This window comes from Gymnogyps californianus, chromosome 9, assembly GCF_018139145.2.
Source record: "Gymnogyps californianus isolate 813 chromosome 9, ASM1813914v2, whole genome shotgun sequence".
Lineage (NCBI taxonomy): Eukaryota > Metazoa > Chordata > Aves > Accipitriformes > Cathartidae > Gymnogyps > Gymnogyps californianus.
In genome coordinates this window covers 8,254,651-8,274,257 of record NC_059479.1, presented here as the reverse complement: position 1 = coordinate 8,274,257, position 19,607 = coordinate 8,254,651, and positions in this window count along the sequence as shown.

The following is a 19,607-nucleotide window of genomic DNA, read 5'->3' as shown; positions in this document are numbered from 1 at the left end:
TGCATGAGGTTTTTTTATTATATTTTTCTATATTAATTATATTTACTTACAGATGTAGTCTCTTCCCTTTATTCTCTTTAACAAACAGTAAGGAATAAGCTGACTATCAATAGATATGTTAGAAGTAAGCAATCATTTTCAGGTTTTCTTTTGGTCTGAATATCAGAAATCTGGATGATTTCTGGATGTATTTTTTAGCTAATGGATGGATCATGTAGTATCTGTAGTACCTAATATCTTCTCCTAAATAGAAAAGAAAAAAGTCTCTTCAAACAAGCAACCCTAGATCTCATACAACAGCACAGCGTGTGTCAATTCACACTGTGTCATGTGACATGAAACTACTTAATACAACCTGACTTGGAGTGACATTTGTATTGCCCATATCATAGAATAAAAAAATAACACTTACTTTCACAAGTGAGTAATTATCTTTTCCAGTTGACGGTATTTTGCTATTTGCAGGTCAAAATGAAAAACAGGTAAGGGTTAGTGAGCTACCTTGAAAAGATATATTACAGGAGGGAAGAGATTTGATAAGGCCCTAACCATGCTGGCAATATGAGCAAAAGAAATGGTTCTGTTCATGAAAGGATGGCTCTATCTTTAGATGTGATTTGAACTAAAGCAGGGGGAAATCCAGAGAGGCAATCTCAGCTTTTGAACAACAGGCTTGTGAGCTAATCAAGGCCAAAGGACAATTTTAAGGAAGGAAAAGAAAACATTATATATTGCCAAAGACTGAGGGCACATTCATGTTCTCCATTTAATCCCACACATCACACCACAGTGGATTGGTAATGCACAGACACCCCAAAGATGTGGAGATCATTGGGCAAAAGGGACCAATGCTGGATGCTCTCCTCCCCATCCCACCACTGTGCTGCAGCTGCTCATGTTGCCTGGTGAGAGGACAGTTCTCAGGTGTATTCTTACCCTGAAGACACTGAAATTTATGGTTTATTCATAAAGATCCTAATTTGATCCACAGTTAAGAGCTGTGAGTCCTATGAATGCTGGATAGGGAAGTAGATTACAAGTAGTGAGGGTCATCCGCAGCCTAAGGTACTTTCTCCGCTTGCAAGAAAACCCCCAGTCCTTCTGTACATTTTTCTAGTTAGTCTGGATCTTCTTCATACCCACAGGAAACCCTCTGCAGTAGCATCTCATGGTGACATGCAGTTGTCCCCAGTTACATTTCATCATGTTCCCATTGCTCTTGAAGCGTCTCCCCATTGTTTGTTCCTAAAAACCATCTGTAACGCAGGTGTGTGCCAGCTTGCAGACCTTATCCATGAATCTCCATCTGCACGTGATGCTGCAAGACATTTTGCACGAGCCCTTTCCTGTAGCCCAGGAACTGCAAGTGGATGTTACCTTCCAAAATGGCTGTGGAAGTAAGCTGATAATTGGGAAGACAGATGGCAAAACCATCCTGCCGCGAGCAGTTTCCCTGCAAGAATTTGTGTGGAGGGCAGTAAATGGCTCCATTTTGCACAACACTGGGTGATTACTGCCAGCCGCCTGGGTGACTGTTTCTTGGAGGAACTCTCCTCCTCTTGTAGCATCTTAAGCCCTCAAAGGCAAGAAACACATTAGAACTGCGATTTGTAAGATCCTTTTGGACATAACCTTGTAACCTCGTTGGTTTCTACAAAGTTGCACAGCTCAGAGCAAAATTGCACCTTGTCTAATGTGCTGGTACTCGTGCGTTTCTTTGACTCCAGAGTACTGAGACATTGGAAGTATTCACTGTAAATTTATTTCAGCTGTTTTCACAGATTTTTTACGAAGCTACAAAAATCAGCTTGCAGTGAATATTTCTTGTTCTCCTGCCATGGCCCCATGCTGCCACTGCCATGGCAACCACAAAATCTCCTCTCCTTCCCTATCAGGTCTTGTCTGCTTGGCTGGGGAGCCTCTGCCTAGTGAGGCCCCAATCATGGCAGTGCCTCTTTCCAGTACTGGGGCCACTTCTTCCTATTTCCTGACTGTCCACTGTAGGACCCCCGTGCAGTAATTGGAGATGGGAGCATGTCTCCCCTCTTCTCTTCACCCCAGTTTAGTCCAGGGGAATAGTCACATTTCCGCTGTGTGCAATTAGTGCAAGGGAAGAATGACACAGTAGTTAAGGTCTTCCACTAATCAGGTCTTCTCCAAGCAATGCTTGGGAGGGTCTGGATGATACTTTGTGGACACATTTACATGCGTGACCGCTACACATCATTTCTCATTGAAAATGGACAGTTTCAATAACTTTTTAATCAATTTTTGAAGGTTTAAAAATGCAATACATTTTATACATGGGATACGTCTTTTTCTTTACAAAGGGAGGAAAGGACATATCAAATCTTAGAAATGAACATAACATGACAATTTTGCAAACCACCATGAAATAAGGATTTATTAGTTTGTTGATCTCCCCCGGGGACCTGAGTGCAATAAAAGCAGGAATTGTGCTGACTCGGGTGGAAGGGAGGAACATGTTCAACTTGAAGGCAAATGGTTTTGCTGCACAATCCAGGGATATAGGCTGGATGAGCTCAGCTGTCACTCAGTCTGTTAATCCCTCAAATCTTTAGCGCTTGAGGATTAATTTCTCTAAATATTGTGCCAAATATAATAGTCTCTCTATCTCTCACACTATTAGACGTGTAGGAACTACAAGGAGCCTTTTGTCTCCCTAATAGGATTCAGCCCTAATTCTGAAGTCATAAAGCATGAGTTTAAAATATAGTAACTTAAAAAACCCCTGAAACATTGTCCACAGGTAGAAAGGTAACAGCTGGACAGTTGTAAAGCCCTAATCCTGGGCTCTGCTCCTGCCTTTTACACTGGTCCTACAGCAGAAACAGGCCAGGTAACAGTTGCGCTTGCTTGCTTCTGCTTTGTCCTGGTACAGAAGATTTCCAGGGTGACAAAGAAGAAGTAACAGCGATGCAGTGCCCTTCCAGTGCCATATCTTGATTTGGTGGGGTGAGGATGGTGGTGTCGGGGTGGAAGGGACGCCTGGATGGGAGGCACCCAGGTGTAACTATAACGCTGAGCAAGTGTGCACGTGTAAGTGAGAACAACTTCTGGGACTCGTAGTTACATGACAGAGTGCCTGCTGGTCCAAGTAAGATAATTCTGATTATTTTAACAAAATAGCAATACTTTCAGATGAGATTTTATGTGTCCAGTGCTACTAGGGCTTTCTATTCTCTTGAGGACAGCCTGTTACAGCTGGGGAGTGCCATCGGAGAGTTGACCCTGTACTATCACACTTCCTTACTGTACTAGCTTCAGCCACACATGGTAGGTTGTAGAGAATCAGGATCTTAGGACTTGGTTTTGGGCTGACAGGGCTGTGGGATTGAATGCTGATGGCCATATACTTTCCTGCTGTGGTACTGCTGTCCTGGCTGGGAAGTCAGAAACAGCTGGTGGAAGCAAATAACAATACAATTTCTCACTTCAGAATTGTCTCGCTTGGCATTCATGCCTTTATGAAGCAACTATTACTGTTTTCCCTTCCTCTCCTGTATCCCTAACAACACCTGCAGATGACAAATTGTAACCAATTACACTTATTTTTAACATGGGCTGTATTGGTTACCTGGACTCTGCTCTGGGTAGGTCTGAGATATCTTGCTTCAAACTGTTCTTTTCTCTTGGCACCAAGAATCGGTGCGTGGTGCATTGAAATGAACTCGAATTAGAGCAGACGGCGTGTAGTGTGCTGAGTGACAGGCCACTGCTTGCTAGGAGGCCGGCAAAATTTGCAGCACACTGGAAGAGGATGTAGGGGCATATGCCAGCAGCCTTCCACTGAAGCTCCCTGCCAGAGACCTCGCTCTGAGCCCTTGGAAGAACTCCTCCTTATACAGCCGTGCACCGAGCCTCAGCCCACGCTGAGAGCTCGAGCTCAGGTCACCATGCCCCACAGTCACAGCTTCCCAGGAAAAGCTCCTCGGCTCCTGGGTACTTTCTGCCTAGATGTAGGACCATGTGTCATCACAGTAAATTGCTTTTTTTTTTTCCTTTCTTTTTTTCTGCATCCAGTTTGCTTTATCCAGATCACCTTCTGCTGGGCTGCTTTATTTCACTTCTGACATCCCCCATGTCCATGTTTTTCTGCAGCCCATTGATAAAACATGGTAAGGTATTGAGCTAGGAGCTGGTCCCTGTGGGACTCTTGGAAAAACTTTGCTCATTGACGATATCTTGCTGTAGTTGGGATTTCAAACGTGCATTTTTCTCGGTTTAGTATCCTTTTGTGCTAACTTCTGCCAGGCTGCCTTGGTGTATTTTTAGTTTCTAAACTAGAAAAATGTCCTATGATACCAAGTCAAATAGCTGATGAAATGTTTTCTATAAGAAAACTGTAGTTATAGAATCATAGAAACATGTCATAGAATGGTTTGGGTTGGAAGGGACCTTAAAGATCATCTAGTTCCAACGCCCCTGCCATAAGCAGGGACACCTTCCACTAGACCAGGTTGCTCAAAGCCCCATCCAAACTTAAGTTTAGTTCACCAAACTAAAAGATGTTCACAAGAATGAGTAGATTTCACATAATCTAACCAATCTGAAAACAAAGTAGGAAAAAAAAATCTGAAATAGTGGCAATGAACAAGTTTCATTTGTCAACTCTAGAGGACCATTTCTTTTGAAATATTAGCTCATTTATACTTTCTGAGAAGTCAAACTTGAGATAAAGCATTCTGCTTTCATGGCTCCAAAACATTTTAGGTTAGTGAGTACTCTCCTCGTTATATAAACTTCTTCTCCCAGTTTGGGATGGCAAAGAATGTAAAATTCTAAAAAAAAAATAATAATTGGGATATTGACAGATTGCTTCCTGGTCAGAACTGCTTAAGTCCAGGATATTAACATTTTCATTATAGCAATCAAACCTGCAATTTTGTGCCAAATGATAATGAATTAGCTTTGAAGTTGCAAAGTGATATAAAAATCTTTAAATTCAGAGCCAGTTAAGATTTTTACACTTCTGCTTTTAGGTGAAAGTGAGTGCAGAAATACAGGAACGCTGGATGCAAATGCTTTCACTGCTGTAGTTCCTAGCAATCCAAGAATAAATGGATATCTTTCAAAAAAACTGATCTAATGAGATTTTGAAGTAAAAAGGTCATCTTTATTGGAACATTAATTAGATTCTTTGAAAAAATGGGAAGCTGAATTTTTTGGTCTGTCAGCACCCTAGTAAAGGTAGAAAACCTGTTATATGTCTGTTAAAAAAGTATAACAAGATCATGTAACTAGAAATGGAAGAAGTCAGCGAAAATTAGAAAGCAAGCAGGCCATTTTAAAAGTGAGATTAATTAACCATTGAAATAGCTTCCCAAAGGGCACAGTACCTTTTCTACCACTTAAACTCCTTCACTTAAGGTGGGATGTCTTTTTCAAGAAAATTCTGTAACAATGCAGATTGTTCAACTAGATCTAGGAGTGGCAGGGTGAAATGCTGTGTTATGCAGGAGTTCAGATGAGAGAGGATCGCGATGTTCTCCTTTGGCCTTGGCATCCGTGGGTTCCGGCTTCATGGAATAGGTAAGAGTCAGGTCTGCAAGCTGAAATGTGGCTGCTCTGGGAAGCAGAGACTTTGAACGACGCGTGGGGTACAGGTGTGTGGTGTGCGGGTGTGCAGCTCTGTGCGGGTGGAGCACAGTGGTCCCTTGTGAGCTCCAGCTGGAGCAAAACACGTCCAGGGAGGTGACAGGATGGAGCAGGCTTTGCCCCGTGGCTTGCGCTTGTCTAGTTTTTCCTTATCCCTTCCTGTTGCTCCCACACCTTTGAGCGACTGCTACTTGCAAACCCGCTGTTAAACTCTGCCGTTGCTGAACCGGTATTAACCTGAAGGCATTAGAGAAATCGGATGGAAGCTCAAAACGTTCTTGGCGGTCAGGAAAAAGAGTCTTATGAATAAGAAAGAAGAAAATAGGAGTCAATGAGACACAATGGTAGAGGAAAAATATTCTCTTTTACAAAATCCGGTGACTGAGGAAATTCCCCAGAGGAAGGAGAATAAGGTGCTTCCTACATGACAGTGAATGACAGCTTTTTTGTGTACTGTGGCTTGACAGTTACATTTTCCCCCTGAGAAGCAAGTGAGAAAGGAGAGACTAACTCTTTTCTCAGAACATGAATGCTCACTCACATCCCAGCTCTTCTTCATTTCGGTGTTCTCCATTTCAAGTCCAGATCTTCCTCTGCTTCCTCTGAATCCTGCACCCGTCTTTGTTGCACAATAAGATTTGAATGAAAAAAAGACCGGGGAAAAGAGGAATGGACCGACATTCTGCTTCCTGCCCTAAAAGCAAGCACTCCTGTTTCCCTCCATGTCACCCGCTGCTGCAGCCCTTGGGTGCTGGATCATCAGCAGTGGGAAACACAATTCTCAGTGACACCAGGAGCTTCAGCATGGAGACACAACCATGCACCGTGGGGAAACCAAGAGACGCCTGGTGCATTTGCTGTTTCACAGGATTATGGACTATGGGTCTCCGCAAGCACTCCTGGACAAGGGAAAAGGGAAGACACAACTCAAGACAGGGCATAGGGTGCTTTGTGAGGAGTGAGGTCCCAGTCACCCCATGGAGTGAGAGGCCCTCCTCAGGCTCCTGTGGCTAGCTCTGGTTTTCCAGCGGTGGCCTTCCTCCAGGAGTCTCCTCCTGATCTTCTGACCCAGTGTGAAGTGGATGAAACTGCCCTGAGCGGGAGGACAACACAGACTCTCCACCATCGTCACCCAGAGAGATGGAGCAGTGACGTGCCAGGGCCGCCACAGCTCTTTGTCCTCCTCTTCATGCACAAGGCACTGAAAAGGGAGGAGAACTGGCTGCAGTGTCTGATCCTGGGAAGTCTGACTTCCCCTGGGTGTATTTACAGGTTTGCAGGGTTCAGGCCTTTGTACAGTCTGCAACCAGTTCTGCCTATCCCATTTGCTGTCACTCTATCCCATGCAAGCATGGGATTTATCCTGCCTAATACCTGCTGCACTATTTTTCTGTTTCCTTCTGATGTCTAAGGATGAAAAAGGTATCTAAAAGAAGACCACATGGATTGTAGCAGGCTAAATATAATATGCATTTTTTTGAGAGCATATGAAGCCCCGTAGGCAACAGTTAAGCGATCTCAAAGCAAGGTTTGGTGAAGTAGCTCATGTTGGTTTCTTGTGGGTTATGGTTTCTTAGCAGAGAAATCCCTAGATACACTGCCTCTTTCCCTTGACTGTCTAGTTTAACATCTTGTTTGCTTTTGTCTTGTATTATTTTTCTTTCCTTTTTTCGGTAAGCCTTACTCACTGACTTTCCTGGTGGTTCTGATGCCTGAGTCATGGCTTATGGCTTGTGAGGTGAGTGGGGTGCTGCAATGGGGAGGCTGGTGCAAGTCCATCTCTTGTTCTTCTAATTCTGTTCTCCAAATTCAGCTTCATGGGGTAACAGATAAAAACGACAAGCCTTCCCTGCAGGTCTCGTGATGGCCTTGATCTTTGTGTTTTTTCAGCTCCGGCCCCATAAACCTTCGAAGCTAACCTTGCAGCTGCGTCCTGCCAGGCTCTCCCACACAGGTCAATCTCATTTCTAGTTTTGATTGTTACAGTTTAAAGATAGAATTTCCCTTTCTTGCTTCACAGCATTCAAATGCTAATTAGATCCCTTAAATGTCTAGGAAGTTATCCCAGTTTACACATATATGGTTTATTAACTCATGCTCATTTCAAACCTTTTCTTTGATGTAGGCTAATGGAATTATTCTTTTAGAATCACTTTAAAAGGTGACTTCTCTTTCTTTCTTGTTGGATGGTGTTTCTCTGAAGCACGTTTGTGACTATTTGCCTTTGGAAAAAATCCCTGCTTTTCCATGGGCTAATGTTGAGCACTCCTGGACATGCATGCAACAGATAAACAGTTACTTTCTATTTGAAGCAACTTACTTTTTCGAGTTCACAGTTTTACTCTTTGCTGAAACAATATTTATTTTACCTCCCTTTCCATAGCTGCACAGCTAATACGATGGAGCAGACTAGGTTTGCAAAAATACATCTGCCTAGAGAACATGGTCATGTGAGCCAGCGTTTGTTTCCAGCTGTTTTCTTGTCATTAGCTTTTAATTTCAACAACTACCTGCTTGTGCCTCTCCTCTTTTTTCCCCACCTCAGGTATTTTGTGCTGTTATTGTGATTGTCAGTTCTGTTCTGCTTGAAAGGTTTCAGTGTATGTTGCCATGGTTACAGGTGCCAGAATTGGAAATAAATGAAGGGGGTATCAAGGCACCGTTGTGACTCTGATGGAGGCTTAGCACTAAGATGTTAGCTATTACTTTGCTGGATTCCATGTTATTTGATGACGGATCCATTTTAATAGAATATTTAAATGCTTGCGTGAATATAGATTGCACTAAAATGGAATTATGTAGAACTGGATTTAAAGTAAATAATTTTTTTTAACTTTTTTTTTTTCCATGAGTACATAGCCTTTGGGACAGTCTGCAAGTAAGTGAACTGAGTGTCTAGAACATCTGCTGCATGAATGGTATGAACATGTTTGATTATGTCTGCCACTGGAGTATGGATGAGTATTGAGTACATTTCTGCACGAAAATTCAAAGGGAGAAGAGAAAAACTTTTTTAGGAAGTAGAAAGCTACTTCAGAATGGTTTCTTGTACCTGAATGAGGAAGACACTTGGAAATTAGGTGCGTGCTGTCTCCCTTCTATAGTCTGTGTAGTAGTAACACCTGCTTGTACAGGCTTGTGGGAGGCTTGTGATGGAGATGACATGAGGGTTTCTGCAAGACCAGAGTTCCTTCTTCCATTTCTCATTTTATAGGCTTGAGACTTAATCCAAAGCTCAGCAAAGTCAGTGGAGAAATTCCCAATGACAACAGTGAAATTCGAATTAAATCTTAGGTCATTTTTTTAGCAACCTTTTTCCACGTTGTTCAAAGTGGTATTAGTCTGTTTTAAGTCCTCTTTTCTATCAGATTGTCTCAATCAGTCAATCCCGCTTGGTGTGCATCCATGGGGAATGTTTCCTGTGTTCTTTAACCAGGGGGATGGGCAAAATGTGGAAGCACTGCTAAATGTTTAAAATGGGCGGTAATATCACGCTTGTCCCAGAGAAAGTTCCTGCTTTCCTTTCCCAGAGAAGGGATGGATTTTCCTTTATAGGTGATATCTGGCCCCACTGAAGTAAGGTGACAAGCTCCTGCCCATGTGAAAGTGAATTGTGTGTAAGTGTGAATATATACATGCATATATTTATACACTCGTATAGTTACGTACGTATAATTAAAACCTTCATATTTTTGACGTAGCTTTAAAATTAAGCTGTGGCTTTCTATTTTTTGAAATGTTACATTGAAGCCAATAGAAAGAGGGCAAACAGTATGGTGTCCTTACAGTGTTGATTAGTGATGATAATTGGATGGTAATAGTAATATGACATTTTACTAAAGGTTGAGATTTTTACAGTAACTCAATTTATCATCTGTAAAATGCAGGAAACTGGAACAAGTGCAGGCAGTTACCGTATTCATCCTTTCCCCTAATTTGTATCTTCATTTGTTATTAACCCTTCCTCTAGCAAAATTGCTCAATGAGAGTATTTTACCTCTAGCCCTTGGGATTAATCTTGTGGAATAGCTTTGAGAACACTGTTACAAATGTGGAACTTAGAAAATACATCCTCCACAAAATGCAGAACCTGCATTTACCCTCATCAGAGAGTTGCATTTATTCTTGAAATCTGTCTCTCTTCTGAGGTGGATTAGAAATAGTACTGTATGTTAACCCCAGTGAGGTAGACCGTAAGTGTCTGCGATCTGGTTGGAAAGTGGGAGGTGCCTTTGGTGTCTCTTTTGGGTGGCTGTCTGTCCCACTTGGGTGTAAAGCAGGTAGATGTGACTGTCTGGAGAAGGAGGATTTAGGCTATGGAGTGAATCAGCTAAAGGGAGGAACAAAGCTTGGGGAAGGAATGGAACTTTTTTTTTTCCCTTCATTAATGAACGTAGATCCCAAAGGGGATCTGAGATCCAAACCCTCCAAAATCACAAGTGCCTAAAAAAAATTAAGACAGAGTTTAACCACATAAGACTGTCACAGACCCACAAAAACTATGCCTGGTGGCCAGAGCATTTCAGAGTCCGTAGGTACTGAGGTTTTCACCAGTGCAGTCAGTTAGAAGTGTAAAGTTCAACTTATTAATTATGGCTGTGGTCACCTTTTGTATACCTTGTGGCATTTATAGAAGGGCTAGTGACTGTAGTGTTTCCACTGCTTGAACTAGCTCATGTAGAGTAGCCAGGGTAACTCTGCATGGCACTGAAATATGCTTTGCAGCCCCCCCCTCAATGCCCTACTCATATTTGTGAATTCTGCTCCACCAGCTGGATACCTAAAAGCTAAGCACTTAAAAGCCTGTGTCCCTTTGTCAATCTGGGCCTAAATTTTTAACTCTATATACAGCAGAGACTTTGTCTGGAGGAAGCTAGGGAAAGCAGCATCTGCTTTGTTTGAGCACTTGCTTTGTATAAGCACTCAGCAAACACACAAAACTTCCACAAAACAGGGTGTCATATTTTCCTGTGATTTTGCAGTTGCCTGTCATTAGGTTGGGGGACAGACGTGCGCACGGGATAAAAGGAGCTGCCTCAAAATCAGTGTTTACATGAACTCCGTAAACAAAGCAGCATCTGCTTGGCTAGCTGCAGTGTTTCCAATTCATTGTAATACCTAATTGTTGTCAAACTGTTGTGTTTCCCTTGACACTGAATATAATTTACAGGAACAGGTAAATGTAACACCCGTTCATCTTCTGATGAATGAGCAGAGCTACTGTTTTATGCTTGACTTTAAAATTTTGACTATGGTTTGTACCTGATGAAAATAAGCTCGTGGCAATTATTTGGCAGTATTCTCTCTCTGGGCGAACTCCGGGAATTATTGCTGCACAGGCCAACAACGACCACTAGTGGCTAAAGATATTTTTTCCAAAATTGCTAAAACTGGAAGGGAAAAGCCATGGATTCAATACGTTAAGTTAATGCAACACATGCTATTGGATGGATTTTGTGCGCTAAAAACATGTCAGTGTTTTTGTAAGGTGCACATATTCTGTTCACAGCTGTGATTTGTCTCCTTTTTCCAGGAATACTCAAGGTATCCTCGAGTTGGCCGCTTGCCCTCTGGTCAGTATTAATGCAGGCTGCTTCAAGTCCACTTCTCCCTCCAAATCACTCAGTTTTCCCCTTACTCTATTCATTATCAGTTCAGCTCCTATATTGATGCAAGTCGCAAGCACAACGCAAAGTCTTCAGCAGCAAACAGCAGAGTGGCTTCCAGCTATTGCCCTGATACAGAGAATCCAGGCCTTACCCCCCATTTAAGTACACTGCATCAGTCCTTGGTACTGCAGTTGTTGCTTCTCCTGTTGGTTAGCATCTTCTGTCACTTGTCTTTCATGCACTTTTTAATTGGTTAATTACTTTATCCATATGCTAAGCACGCACTAGAGCACCAGCTATTAGCGATACCACATGTTCAGTTCACTCTATACATTTTTAAATGCTATATTTAGGCATTTCCTGGTCTGCACGCCTTCCTTGTACAATACCACAGGTGTCTCATGTAGGCCTTTTGTTAGTTCTTTAATGGGCTGTAGGCATCCTGCTTGTTAGTCTGTTATCTACCTGCTCATCGTTTGTGCTCACAGGCTCCCCGTGACTTCACTGGTACAGCTACAATAGTTAAACATCATTTTTTCCTAAGGAAACACCGCACAAGTCTAGTGTTTCATGGACAGGTGATGCAGGCTGCAAAATGTTACAAAGATTATATCTCCCCAGGCCAGGCACTTGTGTTACGCTCTGCTTGTTTTGCATTACTGACACCATTTCCAGTGAAACTGAGTCCATCGTAGCATGAAGTCAGCTCTGTTGAGGTGAAGGGACCACAGAGCATCCGATTCCTTTTGCCTTTCTTTAAGTGACTGTATACAGTGCAGGGCAATGGGAATTAGGCTTTATACATCACCGCCTCAAAAATGTAATTCCTGCTGCACCTCTACGCCCCTTCTTAAAGTCACTGTGCTCTCTTGCAGTAGTTGCAGTACCACATGGCAGAGGAAGGTGGCACAGGAGGAAGAGGAATCAGAGACATGTTAATGAGCAAAGCTGATGGAGTTCCGTTTGGGCACTGCTCCTCCTGTGCTGCCATTGACCCCGGTGTAAACTTAGTCAAAACAGAGCAAAGCGGCACCGTTCAAGTGTAAAACAGTAATGGCAGAATAAAATATAGATTATACAGAAGTGCACACAGAACCTGAGTTTTCTCTCCCTGTAAGCTTTTTGTGGTTCCTGCTGCTAATCCAAATACCAGTCTGCAAACTGAGTTTTCCACTGGTTCAGCTGGTGTGCTGGGGGGGCTTCAGCAAGGACAGGAAAGTCATTTGATCCATAGCGGAGCTAATTTCTCCTATCCATGCAAATGTGTGTAAAAGTCACATTATTGTTAATGAGCTGCAGGCGTGATTGGAGGGGGAATGTACTCCCCGGCTTACTTTACCAGACAGTGCGTAGTTATTCTGAATGGTCTCTGCAATCTGTAGTTGAAACCAAGCCAGGGGCATAGTGCCAAAAGAAAGGAGAAAAATACTTCAGGCAGACAGTTTGCCAGTAGTTTAGCAGCTGTCAACTAGTTGTTCCAGGAAGATATAAATATTTAAGATTAATGATACCTGGCTCTAACTCTCTTTCTGTGTATATAATATATAACAGTATGTGTGTTGCTATACGATACATGTGTTGTATTTAGAGAGATGTAATTATTAATTTAAACTGCTCAACAGTGTGAGCAAAAAGAAGATCAACTGAACACCAAATGCAAAAGCTACATCCTGCATTTACAAGAAAAGTTATTTCTTCCCAGCTGGCCATGAGGAAAGGTAAGGATGGTTCTCTGGTCAGGGCATGCACTTGGGCTTGGAGCTCTGTACTGAATACTCCTGTGGGGAAACTCCTTTCCAGGAAGCCCCAAATGCCCTTTTTACAGAAATGCTTCCTCTTAGACCCAAAGAATAACTATGTAAGTGGTTAATGCCTACCTGGGTACTTAATTTCTACTGAAAGAGAGGGAGTAAAGGGGAATTTCTTCCTCCTTAAGGGGACTACTAGAATACATGTTAAGGAGCTATACCTATCAGCAGGGAATCATATCCAGAACTAAGAGAAAACTTTGGGAATTTCCCCTTATCCTTCTTTGATTTTAATTGAAATATAAATTTTAAACAGCTTCCACTAGCTGGTCAGAAGACAGAAAGAAAAATCACAAAGACCTGGTGGAAATTTTCTTCCTATGTCTGCTTTTTGAGAACAGGGGGAGTACAGGAATGGTTGGGCCCATAGTCTAATCTCCATCCTTTGATTTATGGGTTGATTGTTCTTGGGCCTTTCTGGTTAACCAAAATGGGAAAAATCTTTATTCCTCCCTGTGAGAAGTCTCCAAAATCTTGACATGGACACTGATTTCTGTTCCTTTGTTAGTAGGGCAAACTTTGGGGAACGGTCACATTCAGGTAGCCTCTGGGATGGACGTGATGGTGTTAGCTGGCTCTCCAAATGTCCCACCTATGCTGGAAAAAGTTGCTCATTGGTTCTGGGCTCAAGAAAAATCACCAGTTTTGGAGCAGCCAGTGTGGCCTTTATAGCTTTGTACCTTCAGGAGCTCCTTCTCTCATCTCCTTCTTCTACCTGCCCATCAGTGGAGAGGGTCCAGCTCCTGGAGCTGCAATTAGAGCATCCCTGTGGGTGGTGCAGGTGAGCTTGGGAAAGCTGTGCCCTTGTGCATGCTGGCTGGCAGGGGATAGCTTCTGCTGCAGGACACACTTAGATATGTTTATCATATGTATATGATGTATCATATTAGAAATGTTATATTAACACATGGGGCGCAAACAAATATGACCTTAGCAGAGAGAATTCAGGTCAGGTTCATTCCACCATTAAGGGACCCAAAAATAGTTCAGAGCCTTTTTTTCATTAAAATTAATGTCTTGTTATAAATCCATTTTCTTTTGAAAGATTTGTTTGGAAAATATTTCACCTTTTCCAGTGTTTGCCCCAAATTAACTGCAGCTTGGACATGCATGTATTTAGCGTTTGAATGAAATAGATTGTTTCTGCACTGAAACAGGCCCTCGCTCTCTGAATTAAAATACTTTTACATATCCTCTCTTATGGTACTTGTTTAATTTGTTCCCAGTTGCTAGTCCTATTAGGGGGCTCTTTGGAGAGCCTGTGTTAATCTGCTCTTAGAAATTTGTAGAGATTCATCTGAAAATGAGCCTAATTGGAGTGGTTCATTGCCGATCCTCCCTGTGCCGATGTGCTGAGCTCTGATGTGCATTAAACCACTATGTCAAATGAAATGTACTTGGGATTGATTCATGTTAAATGTAGCCTTTTATCTGATTACGTAAATTTTGCTCTGGAGGGACTGTTCCTGATGGCCCTTCTAATCACCCAGACAAAAAGGTGTTGCTTACACCTTTAGGTAAAGGCATGTGTATCAGTGACACTCCAAGTGTTTGCTTTGCCAGAGCAAAGATTCACTGGTTACTGAGGTCACACCTGAGGTTGCAGGCAGGGCTGGGGTCCCCATTACACCAGTAAAACCTTTCTGCTTCCTTCTCCCTCATGGTCTGGGAACGAGCAAGACCACATGGCTTATCACAGCTGAAGAGATACAGCTTAAATGCCGCAGTTGCTGGAGTGCAGGTACTTCTCCCAGAGTGTCAAACTATTTCAGATGGCCTCTTCTAGGAAAGCATGGTGCGCTTGTGGACACTTCATATATGGAAAGAAAAAATAATTTAATTAATTAATTAAATAATCAGCTGAGTCTGAATTAGGTGCTGGGAGCTATCAGTTCAGCAAGTGTCTGCACCCTGCGGAGGCAGCGTGACCAGCCTTCTCACCATCACATCCAGAAAAAGGAAAGATGCTTTTCATTTTAAACACTTTTACAAGTGCAATTCTTCTAGCTTTTTTCCTGCTTCTGTTCTGTTTTTCTCTCTGGAAACACAGCACAATTTTGGTCATTTCAGCTGCGTGTTAGTAGGTGGCAGTCTCGATCAAGTTTTGAAACACGGTGAAATTTCTCTCCTTCCTTCCTAGGTGGGCCCTGAAAATGGTGCAAACCTTCTCCTGCTGAGGATGGGCTACCTGGGCGCAGAAGAAGCCATGGTCTCACTTTCCTATAGCAATGTATATGTACTGCACTGGCAGCAAACCTCACATGAGGATGTTTTCCCCCGTGGTCTCGTTTCCTCCTGGAATGTGACTTTTAACCATACCTGTGAAAACCGGTCTTATGAAGCAAGGTGATCAACTGGTTTCAGATGTTAATGCTCTTCTGCAGTAACGAAGCAAATGGTGCTGTTCGGATGGTGTAATTACCCTCGCAGCCCGGCCTTGCACCCAAAGGGGCCGTTGGCACGCGCGGGCGCCCGTGTTAGAGCTCTGCCTGAAAATCTCATTAAGCGACTGTCCAGACTGAACAGGAAAGGGGGAGCGCGGGGCTGGGGTAGAGCCCAGCTTTCCTGGGGCCCTGCCAGCTCTGCCACTGGCTTACAGCCAACAAGGTGTTATTTTACTACAGTTATTTTCCAGAAGTAAAGCGTTACCTTAGTCAAATAATATCGACCTTTGAGACACATCCTTCCCTGTGGCCTCAGCTCGCGGGCAGCAGGGACATCCTTCCTCTCCTGGCCTCTGCTGAGTAGGTTGTTCTTCCAGCATGGTGGTGGTGGTGCTAATGGGGACACCTTGACCTCCCTTTTAAGGAAAAGCTGTCTCAGATGCTGTTCTGCTGTCCGTGTAGGCTGGGCACGCTCTGGGCTGCCTCCACTTGGGACATGCAGGGGGATGTCTGAAAATGCCGCCCTCCTTGGAGGGTCCTGGGCTGTGAGTGGCTCAAACCTGGGCAGCTCCGGACATCTCCAGTGGGTTTTTAAGGGACCTGGTGAAGTTGGAGGTCACACAGAGAGGTGACATTGCCAAGACTAAGGTGTAAACGGTGATTTTTAGCTGTAATTACCCCAACTCCATCTGAACCCTTCTTACAGGCACCTTGCTGGTTCTGGCTCTGAGTCTGCCTCTCATCTGTCAAAGATGGATAAAGAATTTCACCACTTTGTAGGATAATCCCAGGTTAGTCTGCAGTGGAACTGTGGACTTAACCCTTGGGCTGCTCTGAAAACTGAGCACACTGGTGCAAGAGCATCTCTTCCTTGGAAGAGGCCTTGAGGTAGGGAAGGGCTCATCTGGGAGAGCAAAAATCCAGGGAGACAGTTCTTGTATTACTGTCCTGAAAGAAAGATGAGCTGTCAGGGACTAAAACGTTCACCTGGAGAGGTATGAAACCTCCTGAAGTATTTTTGGGGTTCGTGCTGCTGGGGGTCTCCAGGGAGAGGAGATATACACACACATATAGGTGTGCTTGGGTCACCAGGGTAATTTAGAGATAGAGTTCCCTAAACATCCCTAGAGGCAGAGCTAAAATGCTGCGAGTAGAGGAGTGGGCAGGAAGAGCAGATGTGTGGTCTGGCAGGGATGCCACAAGCTACAAACCCCGTGATGCTGCCCTTGGCCATGGGAAGGGAGAGGGAGGAACGGTGCCTGTGCCTGCCCATGCCTCCGTGCAGGAGCCCTCAGACACTTGTGGAGCATTTCAGCTCGCCTCTTGCCCCCTTGGAGGCACTCAGCTGACTCACTTCTCAAGTCTGGCCTGTCTGATTTGACCTCCATCTCTGGAGAAAGAAATGGGAGGGCTTCCTGATCTGGGTTAAAAGCTCTTCTGTGTTTCTCCTTGGACTCTTTCCCAGTCTGATTTGTCTGTATCAATAGACAGGTCACCTTTCTTTGCTTTCAAAGTTGATGGCTTTATATTTATCGTCACAATATGTCTCTCAAAAGTTAGCCAAGAGAGATGACTTGCATGCGAGTCTACCAAAGAAAGATATTTTTAAAGTAATCATCTCCATTACAGATAAATGGAGTAGAAAGTGGGTGATAGATAGTACATTTCTTTCCGAGAAACTTCATGTAACTGGAATATCACTCCATTAAACTGGACTGAATGTTATAACAGTCATCCAGTGAATTGGACAAAAGCACTATTTTCAGCCTAGCATTAATCTAAATGGACACTTTCCCCAAGTTTTAAATTATTTATTCCTTTGCTGTCTTGCAAGTTCAAGATAACCGTGGTTTTAAGAACAGCTCTGATCCACTTCGTGAAGGAAGGGTTTTGGGTATGGAAAGATCAGTGGTGTACCTGCGGCACAGCAGAGAAGCCGGTCCTGCTCCGGAGGGAGGGTGAACCACAGAGCCGATTTGTTAAGTGTGTGGCTCATGCGGTGTGCGTGAGGGAAGGCAGGCTGGAAGTCAGTTGAGACCTTGTTTTCATTCCTCTTAATAGAGGCTCTTGTTTGAAGCTCTGTCAGAAAAATGGATTGTATCATATCTCTCTACAGCCAGGCAGTTGCCACAGGGCTGTTAATAAAGATTTCAAGCCATGAGGGGTATCTGGCCTGGCCTTTCCTCCTTGGACAACATGAGGATAGGACTCCTGGCCTATTCCTAAATTCCCCTCTCCTCAGCTGGAGTAGCTGCTTTGTGGGTTTTGTCCTTAACCATCTCCTGAGGAATTTTGTGCCATCCTCTGGATGCTACAAAAACTAGAGTGGGGAGAACATAGGGTAAGATAATAATGGGCAAATGAACAAAAGAGAAAGTTATGAATTCCTCTTTGTTGGATAAACGTACACGCAGTTGCCATATTGTTTGTGTGTAGTCCCACCTTGCACAGCAGTGCGAAACTCTTCTCACTCCACGGAGCTGCTGGGAGCTACGGGATCTTGGGGGGAGGCAGATTGCAGAAGTCCTCTGAGAAGGAGGCATCTGCTTCTGGAAAGTAAGCAGAAGACATGAGAGGAATAAGGCCTCCACTGTTAGTTTCTGACTTGCTCTCTTTGTTTTGGGAAAGAGGTACACGAAAGGTTTCCAACAGAAACATTTTAATTGGAGTAACTTTTGGCTCTTCTCAATCATCAGCAGTTTTATTTGGGTTTTTTTTGTGTAGCATGACTGTTGGTAACTTTGAAAAATAGGAAAAACTAATTTCAGGTGTTTCTCTCCTAGCCCTGAGAATTTTACTTTACAATAGAGTGTGGTCCCTTTAGCAAAGCAATCAGGTTGTTGGTCTGGCACCATTGAGCAATCAGCAACTTTCTCAGCAACAGTGCACAGGTCTCTGGGGTACCCCTCCACTGAGCACTGTATCACAGATTTTTAAAATGGTGAGATGGAGAAGTAGGAGCAGACGGACCACTTGTGCAATGAGAGCTTATCTTGGGGAGCAATGCAGGGGGAGAAACTCTGACTTCTTGGTGCAGAGAGTGGCAAATCACTCCTACAGCCCTGGACTGTGGTACCGGCTCTGCGTAACCCCGGGAGCGTGAACGCTCCCTGCTGTACAACAGCAGCTTCTGCATGGCTTTGCAGTCAGTGCCCAGTTTGTGCTGTCTGAGATAAAAGACGGTCGGAATTTATGGCTGTGATGCAAGAACTGGGTGATAAAAGTTTTGTGGACTTCTTGTGGGAGCCAGAGTAATAGGGTAACTGTAAATCTTGAAGGCGATGTCTGTAGTCTTCTAAAAGGGAGAGCATGTCAGTGATTTCAATGAAGTAATTTCTTTTAATACCAGTAACTGTGCCTACAGCATACAAATCCGTCCTGTGTCTGACTGACTCCTAAATCCCATCTGTGGCCTTGCCATGCCGTATCCTGTGCGGTGCCTGTGGATCCACGAGATGGCACTTGGTCCTCATATTACTCTGAATTTGCTTTTTCCTCTGCTCCAACTTGTTAGATGCTATAAACGGTAACTGTCTGGGTGTTACTCTCTTCATTCTGAGTTAATTCTTTTCTTTTTTAACTTGCTGTTAATTTGGAAATATGGTAACACTAAAATGCTCTGAAAGCAATTAATGGAATAGATTCTGCTGTGACCCATACCTGGTGTTATAGTTATTTGTAAAAGAGAGCCCCTTGGGAAAACTTGCACCCAATATATAAATATTTTAATGACATCTAATTGGATTTCGAAAAAACTTCCAAGCATTTTAACTTTCTGCTTTAGTATTCAGCCTCATTAAATGTGCATGATTACAGCAACGTATAAATACAGAGTGATGGGGAATTATTCCAAGCCACTGAAGGCTCCATCAGGAAAACCTCAGCAGAGAGTTGCTGCTGACTCCGTTACAGTACAGAGAGCACCCTGGGGTGACGGGGACTGTCCTCTGTGGTGTGAACCCCAAAAATGAATCCTAGCAGATGTAAGGAACAAGATAAAAATTGGTGGGAAAAACTAACACTAATCAGAGTAATAAAGTCAACAACACATGTTCATCTTCTGATACAGGTGATAAAATATATATATGCTAGAGCAAATGACACAACATGTAGAAGAGACAAGGGACTCTATTGAACCTACCTTAACTAGCTAGTCTACGTAAAACTACCTCTAAATTTTGGATTTT